Below are 21,935 nucleotides of genomic sequence, written 5' to 3' on the forward strand. Positions count from 1 at the left end.
TTTCATTGATCTTTGCTATTGTTTTCTTTGTTTCTATTTCATTTATTTCTGCTCTGATCTTTATGATTTCTTTCCTTCTACTAACTTTGGGTTTTGTTTGTTCTTCTTTCTCTAGTTGCTTTAGGTGTAAGGTTAGATTGTTTAATAGAGATTTTTCTTGTTTCTTGAGGTAGGCTTGTATTGCTATAAACTTCCCTCTTAGAACTGCTTTTGCTGCATCCCATAGGTTTTGGATCATCGTGTTTTCATTGTAATTTGTCTCTAGGTATTTTTTGGTTTCTTCTTTGATTTCTGCAGTGATCTCTTGGTTATTTAGTAAAGTATTATTTAGCCTCCATGTGTTTGTGTATTTTACGTTTTCTCCCCTGTAATTGATTTCTAATCTTATAGCGTTGTGGTCAGAAAAGATGCTTGATATGATTTCAATTATCTTAAATTTACTGAGGCTTGATTTGTGACCCAAGATGTGATGTATCCTGGAGAATGTTCCGTGTACACTTGAGAAGAATATTCCATGTACACTTGAGAAGAAAACAGTAATGTGCTGTTTTTGGATGGAATGTCCTATAAATATCAATTAAATCTATCTGGTCTATTGTGTTATTTAAAGTTTGTGTTTCCTTATTAATTTTCTGTTTGGACGATCTGTCCATTGGTGTAAGTGCGGTGTTAAAGTCCCCCACTTTTTTTGTGTTACTGTTGATTTCTTCTTTTATAGCTGTTAGCAGTTGCCTTATGTATTGAAGTGCTCCTATGTTGGGTGCACATATATTTATAATTCTTATATCTTCTTCTTGGATTGATCCCTTGATCATTATGTAGTGTCCTTCCTTGTCTCTTGTAACATTCTTTATTTTAAAGTCTATTTTATCTGATGTGAGTATTGCTACTCCAGCCTTCTTTTGATTTCCATTTGCATGGAATATCTTTTTCCATCCCCTCACTCTCAGTCTGTAGTGTCCCTTGGTAGGAAGTGGGTCTCTTGTAGACAGCGTATATATGGGTCCTGTTTTTTTATCCATTCATTGGACCTGTGTCTTTTGGTTGGAGAATTTAATCCATTCATGTTTAAGGTAATTATTGATATGTATGTTCCTATTACCATTTTCTTAGTTGTTTTGGGTTTGTTTTTGTAGGTCCTTTTCTTCTCTTGTGTTTCCCACTTAGAGAAGTTCCTTTAGCATTTGTTGTAGAGCTGGTTTGGTGGTGCTGTATTCTCTTAGCTTCTGCTGGTCTATAAAGCTTTTGATTTCTCCATTGAATCTGAATGATATCCTTGCCAGGTAGAGTAATCTTGGTTGTCGGTTCTTCCCTTTAATCACTTTATACATATCATGCCACTCCCTTTTGTCTTGTAGACTTTCTGCTGAGAAATCAGCTGTTAACCTTATAGGAGTTCCCTTGTATGTTATTTGTCATTTTTCCCTTGTTGCTTTCGATAATTTTTCTTTGTCTTTAATTTTTGCCAATTTTATTACTATGTGTCTCGGCCTGTTTCTCCTTGGGTTTATCCTGCCTGGGACTCTGTGCTTCCTGGACTTGGGTGGCTATTTCCTTTCCCATGTTAGGGAAGTTTTCGACTATAATCTCTTCAAATATTTTCTCAGGTCCTTTCTCTCTCTCTCTTCTCCTCTGGGCCCCTTATAATGCAAATGTTGTTGTGTTTAATGTTGCCCCAGAGGTCTCTTAGGCTGTCTTCATTTCTTTTCATTCTTTTTTCTTTATTCTGTTCTGCAGCAGTGAATTCCACCTTTCTGTCTTCCAGGTCACTTATCTATCTGTTCTTCTGCCTCAGTTATTCTGCTACTGATTTCTTGTAGTGTATTTTTCATTTCAGCTATTGTATTGTTCATTTCTGTTTGTTCTTTAATTCTTCTAGGTGTTTGTTCTTTAATTCTTATAGGTCTTTGTTAAACATTTCTTGTATCTTTTCGATCTTTGCCTCCATTCTTTTTCGCAGGTCCTGGATCATCTTCACTATCATTATTCTGAATTCTTTTTCTGGAAGGTTGCCTATCACTACTTCATTTAGTTGTCTTTTGGGGGTTTTATTTTGTTCCTTCATCTGGTACGTAGGCCTCTGCCTTTTCATCTTGTCTATCTTTCTGTGAATGTGGCTTTTGTTCCACAGGCTGCAGGATTGTAGTTCTTCTTGCTTCTGCTGTCTGCCTTGTGGTGGATGATGCTATCTAACAGGTTTGTGCACGTTTCCTGATGGGAGGGACTGGTGGTGGGTAGAGCTGGATGTTGCTATGAGAGCAGAGCTCAGTAAAATGTTAATCCGCTTGTCTGCTTATAGGTGGGGCTGGGTTCCCTCCCTGTTGTTTGTTTGGCCTGAGGCGACCCAACACTGGATCCTAGCTGGCTCTTTGGTGGAGCTAATGGTGGACTCTGGGAGAGCCCACACCAAGGAGTACTTCCCAGAACTTCTGCTGCCAGTGTCCTTGTCCCCACAGTGAGCCACAGCCACCCCCCACCTCTGTAGGAGACCCTCCAACACTAGCAGGTAGGTCTGGTTCAGCCTCCTATGGGGTCAGTGCTCCTCCCCCTGGGTCCTGTGCACAGTAGTTTGTGTGTGCCCTCCAAGAGCGGAATCTCTGTTTCCCCCAGTCCTGTCGAAGTCCTGCAGTCAAATACCACTAGACTTCAAAGTCTGATTCTCTAGGAATTCCTCCTCCCACTGCCGGACCCCAGGTTGGGAGGCCTGATGTGGGGCTCAGAACCTTCACTCCAGTGGGTTCTGTGTTATAAGTGTTCTCCAGTTTGTGAGTCACCCACCCAGCAGTTATGGGATTTGATTTTATTGTGATTGCGCCCCTCCTGCCGTCTCATTGTGGCTTCTCCTTTGTCTTTGGATGTGGGGTATCTGTTTTGGTGAGTTCCAGTGTCTTCCTATCGACGATTGTGCAGCAGTTTGTTGTGATTCCGGTGCCCTCACAAGAGGGAGTGAGCACACGTCCTTCTACTCCGCCATCTTGAACCAATCTCCAGGGCCCAGTTTAGATGGGAGGGCCTCATTCTTGGTTTAATGCTCTACTGTCACTGTTGTGGAAGTCCCAGAAATTTGTAAACAAGGGACCCCACATTTTCATTTTGCTCTTGGCCGTACAAATCGTGTAGCTGGTTCTGCCTGTATGCTCCAGGGTCACTCAAGTGTAACACAAGTGAGAAAATAAAATCAAGGACCCATTTCACCACCTTTCTCCAAGCTTATGTATCCAGACGAGCACCTAATGAAACTGCTGCCCATTCTTTGATCTTAATTGATTGCATATTTAACCTCCTTTAAGAGGAGTTGTCAGAGGTCTCTTTTCCCCTTCTAGAACCATTTCCATACTGATTTAGAACCTCTAGTTAAAAGAATGATTCAGGTCTTTGCAACATGTGGTACTCTTGTCCTTTGAAAAGAAGCATTTTCTACATCTCCTTGGTTTACTTTGGTTTATGGTACTTAAATAGCACAACCTCAATTTCATGTGTGCTTTTTACATACAGTCCAGTATGTCTTATTTTTTTAGGTAAGAACTAAGAAACATTATTATTGGCTGGTGGGCCCAAATACTGAACCCAGCAGCAATGGTTGTAAATATTCATTCCTAAGTTTTCTTAATCTTCATAGGTGCAGCTAAGCACAGGTAAGGGGTACACACACACTGCAGCATTTATCTACTCCCCTTGGGTGGGAATGAGTGTGAGTGGGTTGGCTTGGTAGGTTGACCCAGGAGAGAGAAGCAGCGTCATGGGTGGACCTAATCCCCAAGGAAGCCTTCGACTTTTACTGTGCTTCCACCCTGGCCACCTAAGCTAGATGGTTGAACAGTTTCATAGAAATGATTAGTCAGGAGGCAGACTTGGTGAGACTGGGAATAAAAGGATGTGACTCCTCTCAGGTACTGGAGAAACACCTGCAGACAGTGCCTGGGGAGTGCCTCCATGATTGCAAAAGAGTGTCTTCTGCTGAGCAGAGAGCATGCTTAGTGGGCTGACAGCCTTACATGTCTGATGACATTAATTACAGGGTATTATGGGCCAGGTTTCTGTAAGTTGGGTGGAGGTGGAGGCCACTGGCAATGTACACAATGCCCAGGGAGAAACATGTGAGTGGGAGGAAGAAAAGTAACTTCTCTGGGGCTGTTGCAAGGCTGATGCTGGTGAAAGATGCTTATTTTTCTTGAGCATTAAAGCAGCATCTGCCAGTATTGTCCGCTACTGAGCAGCACGTCTCTGATACTCATGAGCCGTGGGGAATGCTGGTAAAGGTAAAAGTGTGGTAAATTTTAATATTGTGTTTTCCTACTAGTTGCTTTTGGTGTGCACATGGATGTGTGTATGTGTGTAAAACTAACTGAAAGGTGTCAGATTACAGCCTATTGATTTTTTTTATTCTGTTAGCAAATTTTCAGCATTAACTAAGACATGAAGGCTTTGTTTTAGCTTCTTATTTCTTAACCCTTCTGCCTCAAATCTAAGGTGCTCGATCTACTCAGATCAAAGATGATGAGTGACTAGGAATAGAGCATTGGTTTGAAACAGTCAAAGGTTAGTTCACCATTTCTAGAGTAACTTTTAGTGTGAAAGAGCAAGAACTTTTCATTCATGTTGACCTAGTTTGACTCTACTGTGTATGTGTGATATTGTGCAAATAACTTAATCTTTCTGAACTTTGGTTTCCTTGTTTGTAAAATGGGGTTAATAATACCAGCTTCCTAGAGTGGTAAGGATTTAATGAAATAATGTTAGCAAAGAGCCTAGTGCAGTATCTGTCTCCCGGTAGAAACTCAATAATAGTTAGTTACCTTTAGTTTATCAACTTTTCCTCTAACCCTCCTTCCCTAGCATTGGAGTCATGGCCTGCCGTTCTCAACTCCCATAGTCATAGTGTTTCCACAGCCTGCTTATTGTAGGTTGTGGCTGATTGAGACAAAGCTAAGACCGTGTAATTCTAATGATTCTATGGACATTTCATTTTATGTTAGGATCTAGCATTGTAGTTAGATAGGCAGAGTAGAAGTGTGAAGGAATGTGTCTTAAATGCTGAATTCTACTTCACTTGATTTGTGACATTTTCCCCTTTTGGGATCTATAGGAATCTGGCAGCTAAAGCATACGTCCTGGTATCCACCCTTTCCATCCATCCATCCATCCATCCATCCATCCATCCATCCATCCATCTATCCATCCATCTATCCATCCATCCATCCATCCGTTCATTCATTTATCTATCCAACACTTAGGTACCAAACCACTATATGCCAAGCACAGTTCTAAGAGCCAGAGATTAAACGGTAAAGAAAAACAAAAAAATCCTGCATTCATGGAGCTTTTATTCTAGTGAGGGGTGATGCAATCAACAGAATAAGTCAGTAAAGTCTGTAGTATTTTAGATGGGGAATTATTATGGGGAAAGTAAAGCAAGAAAAGAGGATGGGGTGTTGAGGCACTTTGGGGTTTTCAATAGGGTGATCAGGGAAGGCCTCATTGAGAAAGTTTTTGAGCAAAGGCTTAGTGGAGTTAAGGGGGAAGAGCATTTCAAACAGGAGAAGCAGCAATTGCAAAGGCTGGAAGGTGGAGGTAAGTCTGGTGTGCAAGGAGAAGCAGGGAGGCCAGTGTGGCTGGTGGAGGAGAGGATGAGGAGAGGATGAGGAGAGGAGGCCGGAGGAATGACAGGGGTTAAATCACGTAGGGCTACGAAGGCTCTTGTGAAGACTTGGGCCCAACCTACATTTCAATAGAATAACACTGGCTCCTATGTTGAGAACCATCTGAAAGGGCCAAGGTGGAAGCAGAGTCCAGTTAGACCACTGTAATAATCCAGACCTGTACCAGAGTGGTCACAGGGGAGGGGGTGAGGAGTGGACAGGTCCTGGGCATATTTTGGAGGTAGAGCCAACAGGATTTTCAAATGGATTAGTTGTGAGAAGTGAAAGAGTGGAATCAAGGATGACTCTACATTTTGGAGGATGAGTAACCAGAAAGATGAAGTGGTCACTGAGTGAGGAAAACTAGAGCAGATCTGTTCAGGGATGTTAAGAGATCTGTTTTGGAAGGTTTTGGATTTGAGGTGTATATTAGACATCTGAGTGAAGATGCTGAGTGGGAAGCTGGATATAGGAGTCTAGAGTGAAGGTGGGAAGGCTGGGCTAAAGATAAAAATCTTGGAGTGGTGGACATGTGACATAATATTTAACACCATGAAGCAGAATGTTAGCCCCCAGTACTGAGGGTATATAGAAAAGAAAAGAGTTCTAAAAACTGAGCCCTAGGACATTCTAATTTTATGGAGCTGTGAGATTAGGAGAAAGCAGAAAAGACGGAGGGACCAGTGAAGAGGAAAAACAAGGGAAGAATATTTTCCAGCAGGGAGGCACTGATAGCTCTGTGAATTTCTGCTAGTGGCTCAAGTAAGTTGAGGACAGAATAAGCTATTGGGGGTCTTTTGTGACCTTGACAAAAGAGCTAGAATCAGGTAGGACCAGTAAAGAAGGGACAGATTGAAGTGGGGAAAGGTGAAGTTAGAGACTATAAAATTGCTGCCAATCTTCCTCACTCCCAATCCAGAAGAACCAAACCCCTCAACTTCCCATTTTTCTCATTCATCTTTATTTTTTTTTTTTGTCACCTCTATTAATCTTCATAAGCGACCTTAAATTCTTTTGGAATGAGCTGGAAAGTAAGCAAGATGGCGTGCTCCCCCCAAATAGGTTTGTCTCCCGCCTCTGTTGGGGTACAGGGCTTGTTATTACTTCCCTTCACGTCTGATGGTAGAAGTGTGGCCACCTGCCTGGTCCTGAGAGAGGGGGTGCCCCCAGGCACAGCTGTGCACACTGCCTTACACAGGCCCTTCTAGGAGGATGCATCTGGGGCGTGATCGTGGGGGGTACGTTGGAGCTTGCTCTCATCGCCTGTTGGTGAGGCCCCAGGAGTAACTGTGTTTTTGCACCTGTCTTGTTACAGGCTCAGAGAAAGGCAAATAGAACTCTTGAATTTGGGATAAACTAGAGGGATTTCAGAGGAGAGCAACAGAATGAGCAACATGATGGTGAAAGGAGGAAAGAAAATCGGTATACATGAGAAAGCTTCTCAGCTGTGGCTGTCGCCCTTTAGCGCTATGAAGATTCCTGTAGGCCTACATTTCAGAAGTGACTGTGGAGTTTGGCAGGTGTTTCAGGGAGGCTCCTTTTCCGGGCCAGGGCCAAAGGATGACTCAGCTGGCTTGGACATAGTTGGCTTTTGTTGAGGTACCAGGAGAGCTCTCCTGCAGGGTACTGGACACAATTCCCAGTAAACAGGAGTGTCTGCTGACTCCACCACTTCCCCCCTGTTGATTTGCTGAGGCTTCACCATTTTTGGCTTATGAAAACAAGAATGCTTTGGGAGCACAGAATATGATTTTGGGGTTTTCCTTTAGGACTGTGTTAGGATGCTAGTAGATGCCAGACACGGGACAAATTGGTGGGGCCCCCTCTTTGCTGCCCCTGCTGGGTTCTGGAAAGTGATACTGTCTGCTCTGCTGTTTATGTGACCTTATACATTGGGCATCTACTGGTAGTGCCTTTTTTAAAGATAGATTTATTTTTGTAGAGGAATTTTAGGTTCATAGCAAAATTGAGCAGAAAGTCCAGTGAGTTCCCATACACCCCCACCCTCCATACATGCACAGCTTTCCTGCTGCAGAGAGGTGCAGTTTGACACACCTACATTGACACATTATTATTGCTCAGAGTTCCTAGTTTATGTTGCAGTTCACTCTTGGTGGTGTACATTCTATGGGTTTTGGCAAATGTATAATGACATGTATCTACCATTATAGTATCATATGTAATAGTTTCACTGCCCTAAAAATCCTTGGTGCTCTGCCTGTTCAACCTGTCCACCTTTTTAATCCCTGGCAACCACTGATCCTGTTACTGTCTCCATGGTTTTGTCTTTTCTAGAATATCACGTAATGGAACCATATAGTAAGTATCCTCTTCAGATTGGCTTCTTTCACTTAGTGATATGGATTTAAGTTTGTTCCATGTCTTTTTGTGGCCTGATAGCTCATTTCTTTTTCTCACTGAATAATATTCCATTATATGGATGTGTTACACTTAATTATCCATTCATCTACTGAAGGACATCTTGGTTGTTTCCAAGTTTTGACAATTATGAGTAAAGCTCTTCTAAATATGCATGTGCAGGTTTTTGTGTGAACATGTTTTCAACTCCTTTGGGTAAATACCAAGGAGCATGATTGCTGGATCATATGGTGAGAGTATAATTAATTTTTGTGGGTTTTTTTTCTTTTTTGGCCGTGTTGTGTGGCATGCGGGATCTTAGTTCCCTGACTAGGGATCAAACCTGTGTCCCCTGCATTGGGAGCACGGAGTCTTAACCACTGGACAACCAGGGAAGTCCCAAGAGTATGATTCATTTTTAAAGAAGCTGCCAGATGGTCTTCCAAAGTATCTGTACCATAGTGCTTTCCCATCAGCAATGAATAGGAGTTCCTGTTGCTCCACGTTGTCACAGCATTTGCTATTGTCAGTATTCCAGAGATTAACCATTCTAATAGGTATGTAGTGGTACCTCACTGTTGTTTTAATTTACAATTTGCTAACGACATGATATTGAGCTTCTTTTCATATGCTTATTTGCCATCTGTATATCTTCTTTGATGAGGTGTCTGTTCAGGTCTTCTGCCCACCCACGTTTAAATTTGGTGTTTGTTTTGTTTTCCTTTCTTTTTTATTGAGATAAAATTGACATATAACATTGTATTAGTTTAAGTTGTACAAGATAATGATTATGTATATATATCGATATATGTATATATTGAGAAATGATTACCACAATAAGTTTCGTTAACATGAATCATCACACTCTGTTACAATTTTTGTAACAGAAAATTGTTACAAAATGTGTAATGAGTACTTTTAAGATCCACTCTCTTAGCAACTTTCTAATACATGCTATAGTATTATTAACTATAGTCACCATGCAGAATATTACATCTCCAGGTCTTATTTATCTTATAACTGGAAATTTGTACCTTTTGACCACCTTTACTTATTTTATCCCTCCTCTCCCACCAGCCTGTGGCAACCACCAATCTGTTCTCTGTATCTATGAATGTGGGGTTTTTTAGATTGCACGTGTAATTGAAATATTTGTCTTTCTCTCTCTGACTTATGTCACTTAGTATAATGTCCTCAAGGTCCATCCATATTGTCGCAAATGGCAGGATTTCCTTCTTTTTTATGGTTGAATAATATTCCATTGTGTATATATGTGTGTGTGTGTGTGTGTGTGTGTGTGTGTGTGTGTGTGTGTGTATGTATCACATTTTCTTTACCCATTCATCTGTCAGTTGTCACTTAGGATGTTTCCACATCTTGGCTACAGTAAATAATACTGCAGTGAATGTGTATATATTATTTTGAGATAGTGATTTTGTTTCCTTTGGATAAATGCCCAGAAGTGGAATTGCTGTATCATATGGTAATTTTATTTCTAAATTTTTGAGGAACCTCCATACTGTTTTCCATAGTAGCTGTACCAGTTTATATTCCCAAGAACAGTGCACAAGAATTCCTGTACTTCACATCCTTGCTAACGCTTCTTATTTCTTGCCTTTTTGATAATAGCCATTCTAACAGGTGTAAGGTGTTATCTCATTACAGTTTTGATTTGCATTTTCCAGTGACTAATGATGTTGAGTACCTTTTCATGTAACTGTTGGCCATTTGTATGTTTTCTTTGGAGAAATGCCTATTTCAGTTCCTCTGCCCATTTTTAAATTGGATTGCTATTTTTTTGTTATTGAATTGTATAAGTTCTTTATATATTTTTGATGTTAACTCCTTTTCAGATATATGATTTGCATATATTTTCTCCCATTCCATAGGTTGCCTTTTTATTCTGTTAATGTTTTCATTTGCTGTACAGAAGTTTTTTAGTTTAATATAGTTCCAGTTACTTTTGCATATTAACTTTGTATCTTAAAATCTTGCTATAAATGCTTATTACTTCCAGTTTTTGTTGATTCTTTTTGGATTTTCTACATAGATGATCATATCACCTGTGAACAAAGACAGTTTTGTTTCTTCCTTTGCAATGTATATTCTTTTATTTCCCTTTCTTATCTTACTGTGTTAGTTAAGATTTCCAGTACAGTGTTGAAAAGTAGAGGGAGTACCTTTGCCTTTTCCTGATCTTAGCAAGAGAGCTTCTCATTTCTCATCATCAAGTATGATGTTAGCTATAGATTTTGGTAAATAGTCTTTGTCTAGTTAAGGAAGTCACCTCTATTCCTAGTTTGCTGAGAGATTTTTTTGTTTTTTAACATGAATCGGTGTTGGATTTTGTCAAATGCTATTTCTGTATCCATTGATATGATCATGTGAATTTTCTTCTGTGGCCTATTGTTTTGATGGAGCACATTAATTGATTTTCAAATATTGAAACAGCTTTTCACACCTGGGATAAATCCCACTTGCTTGTGATGTATAATTATTTTTTATACATTGTTGGATTTGATTTGCTAATATTTTTGCTGAGGAGTTTTGCATCTATGTTTATAAGATATATTGGTCTGTAATTTTTGTTTTCCTGCCATGTCTTTGTCACATTTTGATGTTAGGATACTGCTGGCCTCATAAAATAAGTTAGGAGTACTCCGTTTGCTTCTATCTCCTGGCAGAGATTATAGAGAATTGGTATGATTTCTTCCTTATATATTTCATAGAATTCATCAGTGAACCCATGTGGGCCTGGTGCTTTCTGTTTTGAAAGATGACTAATTTTCTATTCAATTTCTTTAATAGATTTTGGGCTATTCAGATTGTCTATATCTTCTTATATGAGTTTGGTAGATTGTGTCTTTCAAGGAACTGGTCCATTTCATCTAGGTTATCCTAGAATTTGTGGGTATAGAGTTGTTCATAGTGTTCCTTTATTATCCTTTTAATGTTCACGGGATCTGTAATGATGTCCCCTCTTTCATACCTGATATTAGTAATTTGTGTCTTCTCTCTTTTCTCCTTAGTTAGCCTGGCTAGAGGCTTATCGATTTTATTGATCTTTTCAAAGAACAGGTTTTTGGTTTTGTTGATTTTCTATATTGGTTTTGTTTTCAACTTTATTAATTTCTGTCCTAATTCTTATTATTTCTTTTCTTCTGCTTACTTTGGATTTAATTTGCTCTTTTTTTTTTTCTAGTTTCCTAAGGTGGAAGCTTGGGTTATTCATTTTAGATCTTTCTTCTTTTTAAATATAAGCATTTAATGTTTTAAATTTCCCACTAAGCACTACTTTTGCTGCATGCTACAAATTTTCATAAGTTGTATTTTCACTTTCATTTCATTTTAATTTAATATTAAAAAATTCTTATGAGTTTTTTTCTTTTTCCCTCGTGTTATTTAGAAGAATGTTGTTTAATCTTCATGTATTTGGGTGTTTTCCAGATATATTTATCTTACTGATTTCTAGTTAAATTTCATTGTAGTCTGAGAGGATATATTGCATGATTTCTGTTGTTTTAAATTTGTTAAGGTGTGTTTTATGGCCCAGAATGTGATCTATCTTGGTTATTGTTTCATTTGAGTTTGAGAAGAATGCTGTTGGAGGAAGTAGTTTATTGATGTCAGTTATATTCAGTTGGTTGATGGTGCTGTTGAGTTCAACTATGTCCTTACTGATATTTTGCCTGCTGAATCTGTCCATTTCTGGTAGAGGGTGTTAAAGTCTCCAGATGGATTCATCTGTTTCTTTTTGCAGTTCTATCAGTTTTTGCTCGTGTATTTTGATGCTCTGTTTTTAGGCGCATATTCATTAAACATTTTTTTTTTTTTTTTTTTCGGTACGCGGGCCTCTCACTGCTGTGGCCTCTCCCATTGCAGAGCACAGGCTTCGGACGCGCAGGCTCAGTGGCCATGGCTCACGGGCCCAGCCGCTCCGCGGCATGTGGGATCCTCCCAGACCGGGGCACGAACCCGTGTCCCCTGCATTGGCAGGCGGACTCCCAACCACTGCCCCACCAGGGAAGCCCTCATTAAACGTTTTTATATCTTCTTGGAGAATTGACCCCTTTATCATTATGCAATGCCCCTCCTTATTCCTGATAATTTTCCTTGCTCTGAAGTCTGCTATGTCTGAAATTAATGTAAGTACTCCTTCTCTCTCTCTCTCTCTTTTTGGCCACACCACGTGGCTTGGGGGATCGTAGCTCCCTGACCAAGGATCAAAATCTCCTGGTCTCTTTTGATTAGTGTGAACATAATATGACTTTCTCCATCCTTTTACTTTTACTCTGTATGTACCTTTATATTTAAAGTGAGTTTCTTGTAGACAACATATAGTTGCATCTTTTTAAAATTTCTGATCTACTCTGACAATTTTATCTTTTAATTGATGCATTTTGATCATTGACATTTAAAGTGATTATTGATACAGTCAGATTAATATCCACCGTATTTGTTACTGTTTTCCAGTCATTGCCCTTATTCTCTGTTCCTATTTTTGTCTTTCTCTCTTTCTCTTCCTTTTGTGGTTTTACCTGTAATGCCTTTTTACATAACCACCTGTATTCCTCCCCCCACTTCGCCCCCGTGGCACACACACTCCAAAGGAACCTCCAACTCTGTGCAGCTTGATGTGAGCTGTTGCGGGGCCTCTGGTTCTAGTTTTTTCCCTGCATCCATTGGAGAAGCAAGCAGACACAGGCTGCCAACCTGGCTTCATCCTTTTGGATAACTGCAGCTTCTGTCTTCATCATTCCCTGTCTCTAAGCGAGTGGGAGCAGAGTATATCATCACTAAGAAAAATCTCTCACTTTTCCTGTCTTGTTCTAAGAGGTGGAGGGATAAGTGGAAGTGAAAAAATTAAGGTCTTCATGGTGGCACTGCCAGGCTGGGACGTGAAGCAACTTTTGCAGTATCAGGGTGGGATTCACATCAAGGAGATTTCCTGATTCTTCTTTGGCCCATGGTGGGTGATGAGTGGGTGAACATTTTATTAGCTTTCAGGATGGAAGATATTTGTTTTCCAGTCATTTCCAAATGTTGAAGAATACCTTTAGAAGCTGGGGGCAAAGTTTAGAGAGTGGAGCTCTGTGAAGGGCTTGGATGTGTTTTAACTTGGGATTTAGAAGAGCTTAAATTTCTCTGGCATGTGCTTAGTGCTCTACTGGCAATATTATGCAGGTGGAGTACGGGTGACATCTGCATCTCTGGCTGAGGTTGGATGTGGGAGGGATTAGCTTTAGTTTCCTCTTTTTGGTATCAGCCCCACCCTGGCATGATTTATTTGGATCTCAGATGTTAGCTGCTGCTGCTGCTTCTCAATGGCGCGCTATTTTATTTATTTATTTATTTATTTTTTCGGGCGTTAGCTGCCTCTTGGCTAGGGCTGTTAGAATACCACACTCACTTCAGCACGTACACACAGACCCTTGGGGCTGTTGACTCCATATCACTTTTTGCCAGCTGGGTCTGGCCTTCTCCTGCCCACTCAGGCCACAGCAAGGTGCTGCCAGCCAGAGCCACTCTGATAGGCGGGACTGGTGTGGCACCTGTTCGGAGTGACCAGAACCTCCTTGCCACATTTAGCTCCTGCCTTGCCCCTGTACCCTGGCTCCAGGATACCCCTAAGCCCATTTACCATGACTATGAAGAGTATTTCTGACCAGCTTAGTAATGTGGGGAGAGGTGTTTGTTGTTGATTGTTTATTGTTTCTGGTTGAGTAGGAGTTCAATAGAAGCCATGCTTTCCTAACACCTCTAGTCCTCTCTCAGGTAGCATTATGGTTCTCTGGTTATATACCTGCCCAGCAATGTTCAACCTTGTGTTCAGATCTACCCTTGAAAAGACAAAGGCAGGGAGTTCCCTGGTGGCCTAGTGGTTAGGATTCCGGGCTTTCACTGCTGTGGCCCGGGTTCAACCCCTGGTGGAGGAACTGAGATCCTGCAGGCTGCGCGGTGCAGCCAAAAAAAAAAAAAAAAAAGGCAAACAGTGGCAGGTGAGTACACGTTGGGCATGGAGATATTGCGCCCAGCTCCCTGACAATCATTCCCTCTTCCCCCTCACTTTCCAGCTTGTCCATGAGGCTATAATAATGGTATGCAGGAGAAATTCCATGAGATTTTTGGTTCCTAAGAACTAATTTCTCCCTGGACCATACCATGCTAAGAGGGGAGGGGGTGGGTCCCAGGCAGTGGTAGTAGGGCTGACTCTGGCCCCTGACCTGCCTCTCAGGATTAGGAAATATGGGCTATTTGGGGGATAAAGTGTCACTTGCCTTGATTTGTTTGTTTTTCGGGAGTGTGCCTTTGCTGAGAACCTGGGCCTTACTCTTACGGGTTATTGTTATTTAGTTATTTTTAATGGTACAACACCCTAGTGTTCCGTCTTCCATCTGAACTCACAGAAACACTCACACAAATAGGATGATCTTGGTCTGTACGTTTGAGAGCTTGAAATTCTTGTCCTAGCTACTGTCGTGTCTTCAACCCTCTACCCACTTGGCCCTGTCACAATGAAATAGTTTTTAAACATCTTAAGTCTCCAGTGTTACTCATTCATCTCACATAGTCTAACTCAATGCTTCTCAACATTTATCACGGCACAGAACACCTAGAACATGACACCATGTAGGTTTAAGTGCTCATTCCTAGGCAACAGGCCGGAGGAGGTCTGGCTTCCATAGGCTTTGGTCCCTCTTACACTCACCTGGCTGCTCCTGGGCCTGAGTGCATTTATATTCTCCTCTGGCACAACTGTTCCCACCAGGGGCACACCAGCATGCTGCCTCAAAGGTTAGAGGCTCTGGCCCAAGACCTAGTATAGACCACAGTCTCAGTGCAGTCAACATCTATAAGCATCTTTCAAGGTATCCTCAGAGGGTGAACATTCTTGCCCAGGGTATTGTGAGTTAGGGAGAACTAAGTTCCTGTGGTCCTGCCCTTTGCTCAGTGCAGTTTGCCACCATCTGCCCTTCCAGGAGGTAGATGGTTACCAATACTGCCTGTCCCCTGTCCCTTCCAGGTCAGCGAGCCTGGGCTCCTTGGCTCTGTGGCCACATTCTGAGGCTTAGCATGCTTCTTCCTACACTACATTCTTAAGTATTTTACAATTTCCACGTATTCCTGCCCCCTGGGAGCTAACATGGAGGCTAGTCCCAGGTTTGCTACATCTTCTGCACAGCTTAGAACATTGTTTCTTATGAAATGGTTGAAGGCATCCCAGGGTGCTCTGCTGATGCTGTCTGCTCCTGTCACTGTGACCCATATCCTGACAACTGGTCTGATGGGATGTGGATATTGCAAGAGCACACTAGTTCTCTTTTAGTTCTTTGGACTATGTGGTACCAGGTATTTCTTCTTACACTCAAAGAGGGCTATAAGCATTCTCATCGATCCATCCATTCATTTATTTACTTATTTAACAAGCCATTCAGCAAATGCTGGGCAATGAGGATGTAAAGATAAGAGACATAGTTCTTGCTTTCCAGAAGCTCACAGTCCAGTGAGGGAGACCCTAGATGTGTAATGATGGTATACACGAAAAACTCCGTGACAGTGCCTTGGGAATACAGAAAAGGGGACCCTCACACTTGGAAAGTGGGTCAGGGAGTTTCCTTGGCCAAGGTGAGATGACGGCTGAGTTGGTTTTTTTCTATCTCTTTCTTCCTCCTCTTTTCTTGAATTGAGTCATGCAGGATGTGTGTTATTGGTTGAAGGAAAAAAGGGTTCCAGGCAGCAGAAAAACTGTACAGAGCTAAGGAGGCATGTTAGAGAGCTTGACATATCTGGGGAACTTTAAATGCCACCATTTTGCTTGGTCATAGAGTTTAATGGAAGGCAACAATGGGATAAGAATCCCGCTAAAATACATCTGGAGGAGGAAGTGGACACTCCCATGTTAGCCTGCAATGGTCAGACTATACTTTAGAAATGAGAGTGTCTATGAGATTCAAAATAATATCTCATAGGAACCCTGGGATGTTTCACCTGGAGGAGAGAGAGGTTAGACAACAGTGTGGCATGACTAGACTTGTTAGGTATGGCTTCTGTGAATGAGGCAGCACAGTTGGGTAAGGGAGATTGGTTCTGAATCTTGCTTCTTTCACTCAAAAGAGAAGATGATGTTGGGACAGTTATGACATCTCCAAACCAATGTCCTCATTTATAAAGACTGTTCTCATAATACCTACCTCACCAGGGTTGATATGAGAATTAAATTATGTAATTTATTGATACATGAAAGAACTTAACGTAGTAAATACCCGAAAAGGTTCGTTTCTCTTCCCTTTCTTTTCCTCTCTCCTTTTTCTCCATCTTTCTGCCCTTCCCACACTCCCTTTTTCATGAATTGACTTTTTATTAAGTAAGGAGTACATGTCAAGCATCCTGCAAGGATCTATATTGTCCACTACAGCAGCCACTAGTCACACGTGGTTACAGAACACTTGGCATGTGGCTGGTCCCAACTGAGGTGTGCTGTGAGTGTGAAATACAGAAGTTGAGGACTTAGTACAAAAAAGGGAATGTAAGCTATCTCATTAATAATTTTTTCTATAGATCATATGTTTAAATGATAGCATTTTGGATATATGTGGTTACATAAAAATGTAATGAAAAATCAATTTCACCAGTTTCTTCTTACTTTGAAAAATGGGGCTACAGAAAACTTAAAATTACATATGTGGCTTACATTTTATTTCCATGGGACAGCACTGTGTGGGCTTTTGGGGACTCAATGGTGAAAAGAAAAACTGACTTTGCAGTACTTATAGTCTAGCGGGGGAAAGTAGAAAACCACCACCGACAACAAAAACAGTGAAAGGAAATAAAAACTAAATGGAAAAACAACAAATAAAAAATTTCACATTGTAATAAATACGGTGAAGAAAAGTTTCTATGCAAGGAAAACTGAAGGACCGAATTTAGATTGACTGGTCACGGAGGCCTCTCTGAGGGAGAGATGTTTGTGCTGGGCCTCCAGGGAGGCCTTCCTACATGGCATTTCCAGGCAAAGGTGGGAACACGGCATTCCAGCCAGAGGAAACAGACTGCCAGTCAGTATTTACCGAGTCTACCAACCCCTCAGCATGTGGTCGGCAATGGGGAAAAACTGCGGGGCTGCCAGACACAGGGTGACCCCATGACTCCTTTGAGCTTGTGGTCTGGAAAGGAGACAGAAGAGGCAGGTACCTCAGTGTACAGGGCTGGGACAACTACCAGCTCTGGTAGTGTCTTTCCTCCTCTCTCTCCCAGCCTCAGACCATCGTGGACCACAGTCTTGGCTATGCAGGTCCGTAGGGCTGGTCAGTTCTTCCTTCTTGGTGGGGAACACTCACATTCGGCTCTTTTTCCCTGTTCCCACTGCCCTGTCCTGACTCAGACTCATCTCAGAAATGATGTCTGCAATAACCTCTTAACCAGTTTCCTTGCCTCCAGACTCTTTTTTTTTTTAAGAAGATGTTGAGAATAGGAGTTTATTTATTTATTTATTTATGCTGTGTTGGGTGTTTGTTTCTGTGCGAGGGCTTTCTCTAGTTGTGGCAAGCAGGGGCCACTCTTCATTGCAGTGCGCAGGCCTCTCACTATCGCGGTCTCTCCTGTTGCGGAGCACAGGCTCCAGACGCACAGGCTCAGTAGTTGTGGCTCACGGGCCTAGTTGCTCCGCGGCATGTGGGATCCTCCCAGACCAGGGCTTGAACTCGTGTCCCCTGCATTAGCAGGCAGATTCTCAACCACTGTGCCACCAGGGAAGCCCCCAGCCTCTTGATTTAATATCTTTAATATCTTCTGTGCATTGGTGCCAAATTAATCTTCCTGAAATACTATTTACTATGCAACTTCCTTGCTTCAAAGCTTTTACTAGCTTCCTGATACTGACAGAGGAGCAGCGTGACCAGAGCTGCGGCCCCTCTCTCTCACTTTTCACCCTTTATCTTTCCTTCCCCGGGTAATGACAGTTCCCAGAGAAGCAGGGCCCACAGCAGGAAGAGCAGCCTCTTCAGATGGTCTTGAGTAAATTTTGAAGCCTCACCTCTGGCCATCTTCCATAATTCCATAAGGGCAGGAGCATATTAGTAAGAGCATGGGTTCCAGAGTCAGCCAGACCAGGTTCAAATCCCAGCTCTGCCATTTAACTTGCTGTGAGAACCCTTTCAATAAGCTATTAATCTTTTCTAAGCCTTACTTTCCTCCTATTAATACCAGGAACCTAATAGTAATTTGTACCCCATTTGAAGCCATGGATGTGCTGATTAACAGTGATGTCTCCTTTCATCCTGTATCCCTAGCGCCAGTTAACAGCCTCTTTTCACCTGGTAATGGACTGTGGTCCAACTTCTGTGCAGCTGTGATGTGGGCTGGAAACACTGGATGGAGACAGTGAATAGTGATGTCAAGAAGATGGATGGACCTCAAGAGACCATCCAGTGTGGGACCTCTGAGGTGCCCCAGTGTGTCCAAGTAGGTCCAGAGGAGTTAGTCAAAAAGCATATATATATATATATATATATATATATATATATATATATATATGCTTTTGGGGGTATTATCCACACAAGGAATCACTGAACAGAGACTTCACCTTCCTTTTCATTTATCTCTTTGGAAGATGTAGTATGTAGCGGGTAGCAGGTTGTCAACAAGAAAGGAATATAATATCTATTCCAGAATTAGTGCACCATAAATATTTGTAAAGTGAGAATACATGAAAGCTAATAAAGAAGTAAGTTTTCAACAACGCCTTTATGGAGATCAAAATGTCTATAAATTACCCCATCTAAATTACTGTAGTATTTGACTACAGGAAAAGAAACAAAACACCAACAGAAATTCAGAAAATATCTTGTATATTAGGCCCTTAATCTATATTTGCTAAATCTGTTGAAAGGAACAACAAGAATAATATAGTGCCCATCACATATGACCACTTTTATGACAGTTTTTACTTTGGGTTCCAAGACTTTCCTCTCTTATTCTACTTGCTCAGAACCAATTTGCAGAAGAAACAGTGATTCAGTGGCTCTGATGTCAGAATGCTGGGAATCATGAAGTGGTTGGACGAAGCACTGGAAATCCTCCTCGACCAATGGTTCCAAACGTATCATATGAGACTGACCCATTTTTAACATCATGGATTTCTAGCATTCCTCCCAACTGCATCCCACAATTTGATTGTGGCTATACTTTTACAATCTATTGATTGAGAAAAAAAGATAGCCATACCAATTCAGGTGGCCTCTTATCATGGAACCTTGGCCCAGGGATCCTCAGCTTACTTGATGGGACCACCAACATTTTAGACCAAATTTCTCATTGTATAAATGAGGCATAGGGCATTTTTGATTAAGAAATAGAAAAGGTGTAATTCGGAAAAGCATAGGATGTTTAAAAAGAGATCTGGAAATATTCAGAAGTCACAACCGAATCAACTTGGGATCTCTTACTTAGAGAAACATGCTAATGGATTTCATTCTTGGGGAGACAAAAACCCAGAAATTTCATTCTTGGGTTTTTTTCCTCTTATTTTCATGTGGTGCTTCACCATTTCTTCATTAGCTTCATGGACATTCCTTGAGAAATCTCCACACTGAGCTGTTGCAATATTCTTGACTCCATGGAAATACCTTCATGTGTTGCCAGATAAAACACAGGATACCCACTGAAATTTGAATTCCAAATAAGGATGCAATAGATGGAACATACTTAGGCTAAAAAAATTGTTCATCTGGAATTCAAATTTCACTGGTATCCTATACTTTATTGTTGTTGATAACTGTGGCAAGTAGACCTACCTACCTAAGTGCTGAAGGGCAGGAACTGAAAACCTGGGTGACAGTCTTGCAAAGCTGGCAACACTGGTTACTGACATGTTTTCTGGGGACCTTTCAGATTTCTGTCAAAAGAAGGCTCGTGTATGGTTTTCTCAGGGAGGCTTACTGTACTACACAGACACGCAACCAACTCAGACACTGGCAGCCCAGGCAGCAGCTGCTCATTCCTCTTTATTCCCTTTGTTCATTCTCGTTTACCTTGAGATTTTGACATGAACTTGCATATCTGACCTTTTGGGAGGTGGGGGCAGAAGCAAAGATGGAGATTTTTTTTTTCCTGAAATAATGGCTTTAAGTGTAAGATCAGGGGACAGGGGAGGAGGCAGGAGGGTAGGCGACTTCAGCCACTCAGACCCCCCCATTTTCCTGTACAAGAGTCACAGCATTTCCCATGGAGCATAGCGAGCTACAAAACTCTGCTTTTTCTTGTCTGAACTTGAATTTACAGGAGGCTGGAGTTTAGATGCCTATTTCTGTCTCATTTTTCCCTCACACCATTTTTCTTTCCCTCTATAAAGTAGATGCAAAAGAAAAACTGGCATTGGACCATTTTTCTTTTCATTAATTTAATTTATAAAATGGGATATCCTACGGTTTTTCTTCACTCCAATTGTAAAATCAGTGAATTTATTCCAAAAACATGCAGAATACTATGATAAAGCCAAAGAAACAGTTCATTTGATGGTTATTCACATTGAAATCCTGTCACCTAAGGGCAGACCTGTGAAAAGAATGACTTTCACAACAGACCCTAAGGGTCAGAGAGGTTTTCTTTTCTAGGAGGTTGGAAAGAAAGCTCTGCAAATCAGGCTACTTGTTGGATGAGATTTTGTTTTCTGCCCAGAAATGGGCTTTTGAAGGTTAATTTTACAAAGTTCTATGATGGTGAATGCCAGTGTCTGCCCTACCCATAAAGTGAGACCTCAAATGTTTGGTTGGTAGGAGGTAAATATTTGGAATCAGAGGGTATGAAGAAATAAAAAAAAACAGAGAAGTTAGTGGTAGGCTCTAACAGTTGACAGAAGAAACCAAGGACTAGAAGACAGTAGCACATGAGTTGGCTTAAAAGTTGGGCATTGGGCTTCCCTGGTGGCGCAGTGGTTAAGGGTCCACCTGCCGATGCAGGGGACACGGGTTCGTGCCCCGGTCCGGGAGGATCCCACATGCCGTGGAGCGGCTGGGCCCGTGGGCCATGGCCGCTGGTCCTGCGGGTCCAGAGCCTGTGCTCCGCAGCGGGAGAGGCCACAACAGTGAGAGGCCCGCGTACCACAAAGAAAAACAAAAAACAAAAACAAAAAACAAGTTAGGCATTGCTTAATTCATGCATCAAACATTTCTGAGTGCAAGCTTGGTGCTTGGATGAGTACGGAGCTCCTGGCTACTGAGAAGAGATTGAGAGTAAAAGTATAAGAAAAGTGCTGTGGTAAAGGGATGTGCAGGTGCAGTGGGACCAGAAAGTGTGCAGTCTAAATCAGACTGGAAGTTCAAGGTCAAGGGAAGAGTCACCTCCAAGGCCAGCTCCTTCGAGCTTTAACTTCTCTCTTATGGGTCACAGCCTCAGATTTCTCAGGATAGCCTGGATTTTCCATATGCTGTGCTGTCATCAAGACCTGTGACAAACAAAACAAAACCAAAAACAGGTCTCTTTCATTTCTTTTGGCTTGGCTCTTTCATTTCTCTTTATCTTTCCCAACTTTTAAGTAGAAAATGTCAAGACACAAAATAGTATCATATACCCATTAGCCAGTTTCAACAGTTACTAACTCATGGCCAATTTTGTTTTATCTGTTTCCTTACTCATTTCTCCTCTCTCCCAGATAATTTTGGTATTAGAATTCTCCAGAGAAAAAGAACCGAAAGGATGTGCGTGTGTGTATGAATATATGGAAAAAGAGAGAGAGACTGATTTAGTTTAAGGAGTTGATTCCTGAGATTATGGGGGCTGGCAAGTCTGAAATCTGTAGGGCAGGCCAGCAGGCTAAAGACTGAGGGAAGAGATGGTGTTGCAGTTTCTATTGGGAAGAAAATCTGGAAGCAGAATTACTTCTTCCTTGGAGAAACTCAGTCTTTCCTCTTGAGGCCCTCAACTGACTGAGCACACCACCTC

General features: G+C 41.6%; 1 protein-coding gene across 3 annotated transcripts in view; it reads left to right on the forward strand.

Moving 5' to 3' along the window:
• The window catches only part of TMEM45A (transmembrane protein 45A), a 101,254-nt gene that overhangs the window by 20,040 nt on the left and 59,279 nt on the right, over positions 1–21,935 (forward strand). Inside the window, exon 1 of one of the 3 annotated variants that reach the window (XM_060009859.1) lies at positions 4,077–4,259. The exons of 1 other annotated variant lie outside the window; for it this stretch is intronic. The gene's annotated coding sequence lies outside the window, so the exon portion shown is untranslated. Of the gene's footprint in view, positions 1–4,076; positions 4,260–21,935 lie in introns of those variants that run through there. One more of the 3 variants, XM_060009857.1, reaches the window with a different exon arrangement.

Source organism: Delphinus delphis, chromosome 4 (genome assembly GCF_949987515.2).
Source record: "Delphinus delphis chromosome 4, mDelDel1.2, whole genome shotgun sequence".
Taxonomy (NCBI): domain Eukaryota; kingdom Metazoa; phylum Chordata; class Mammalia; order Artiodactyla; family Delphinidae; genus Delphinus; species Delphinus delphis.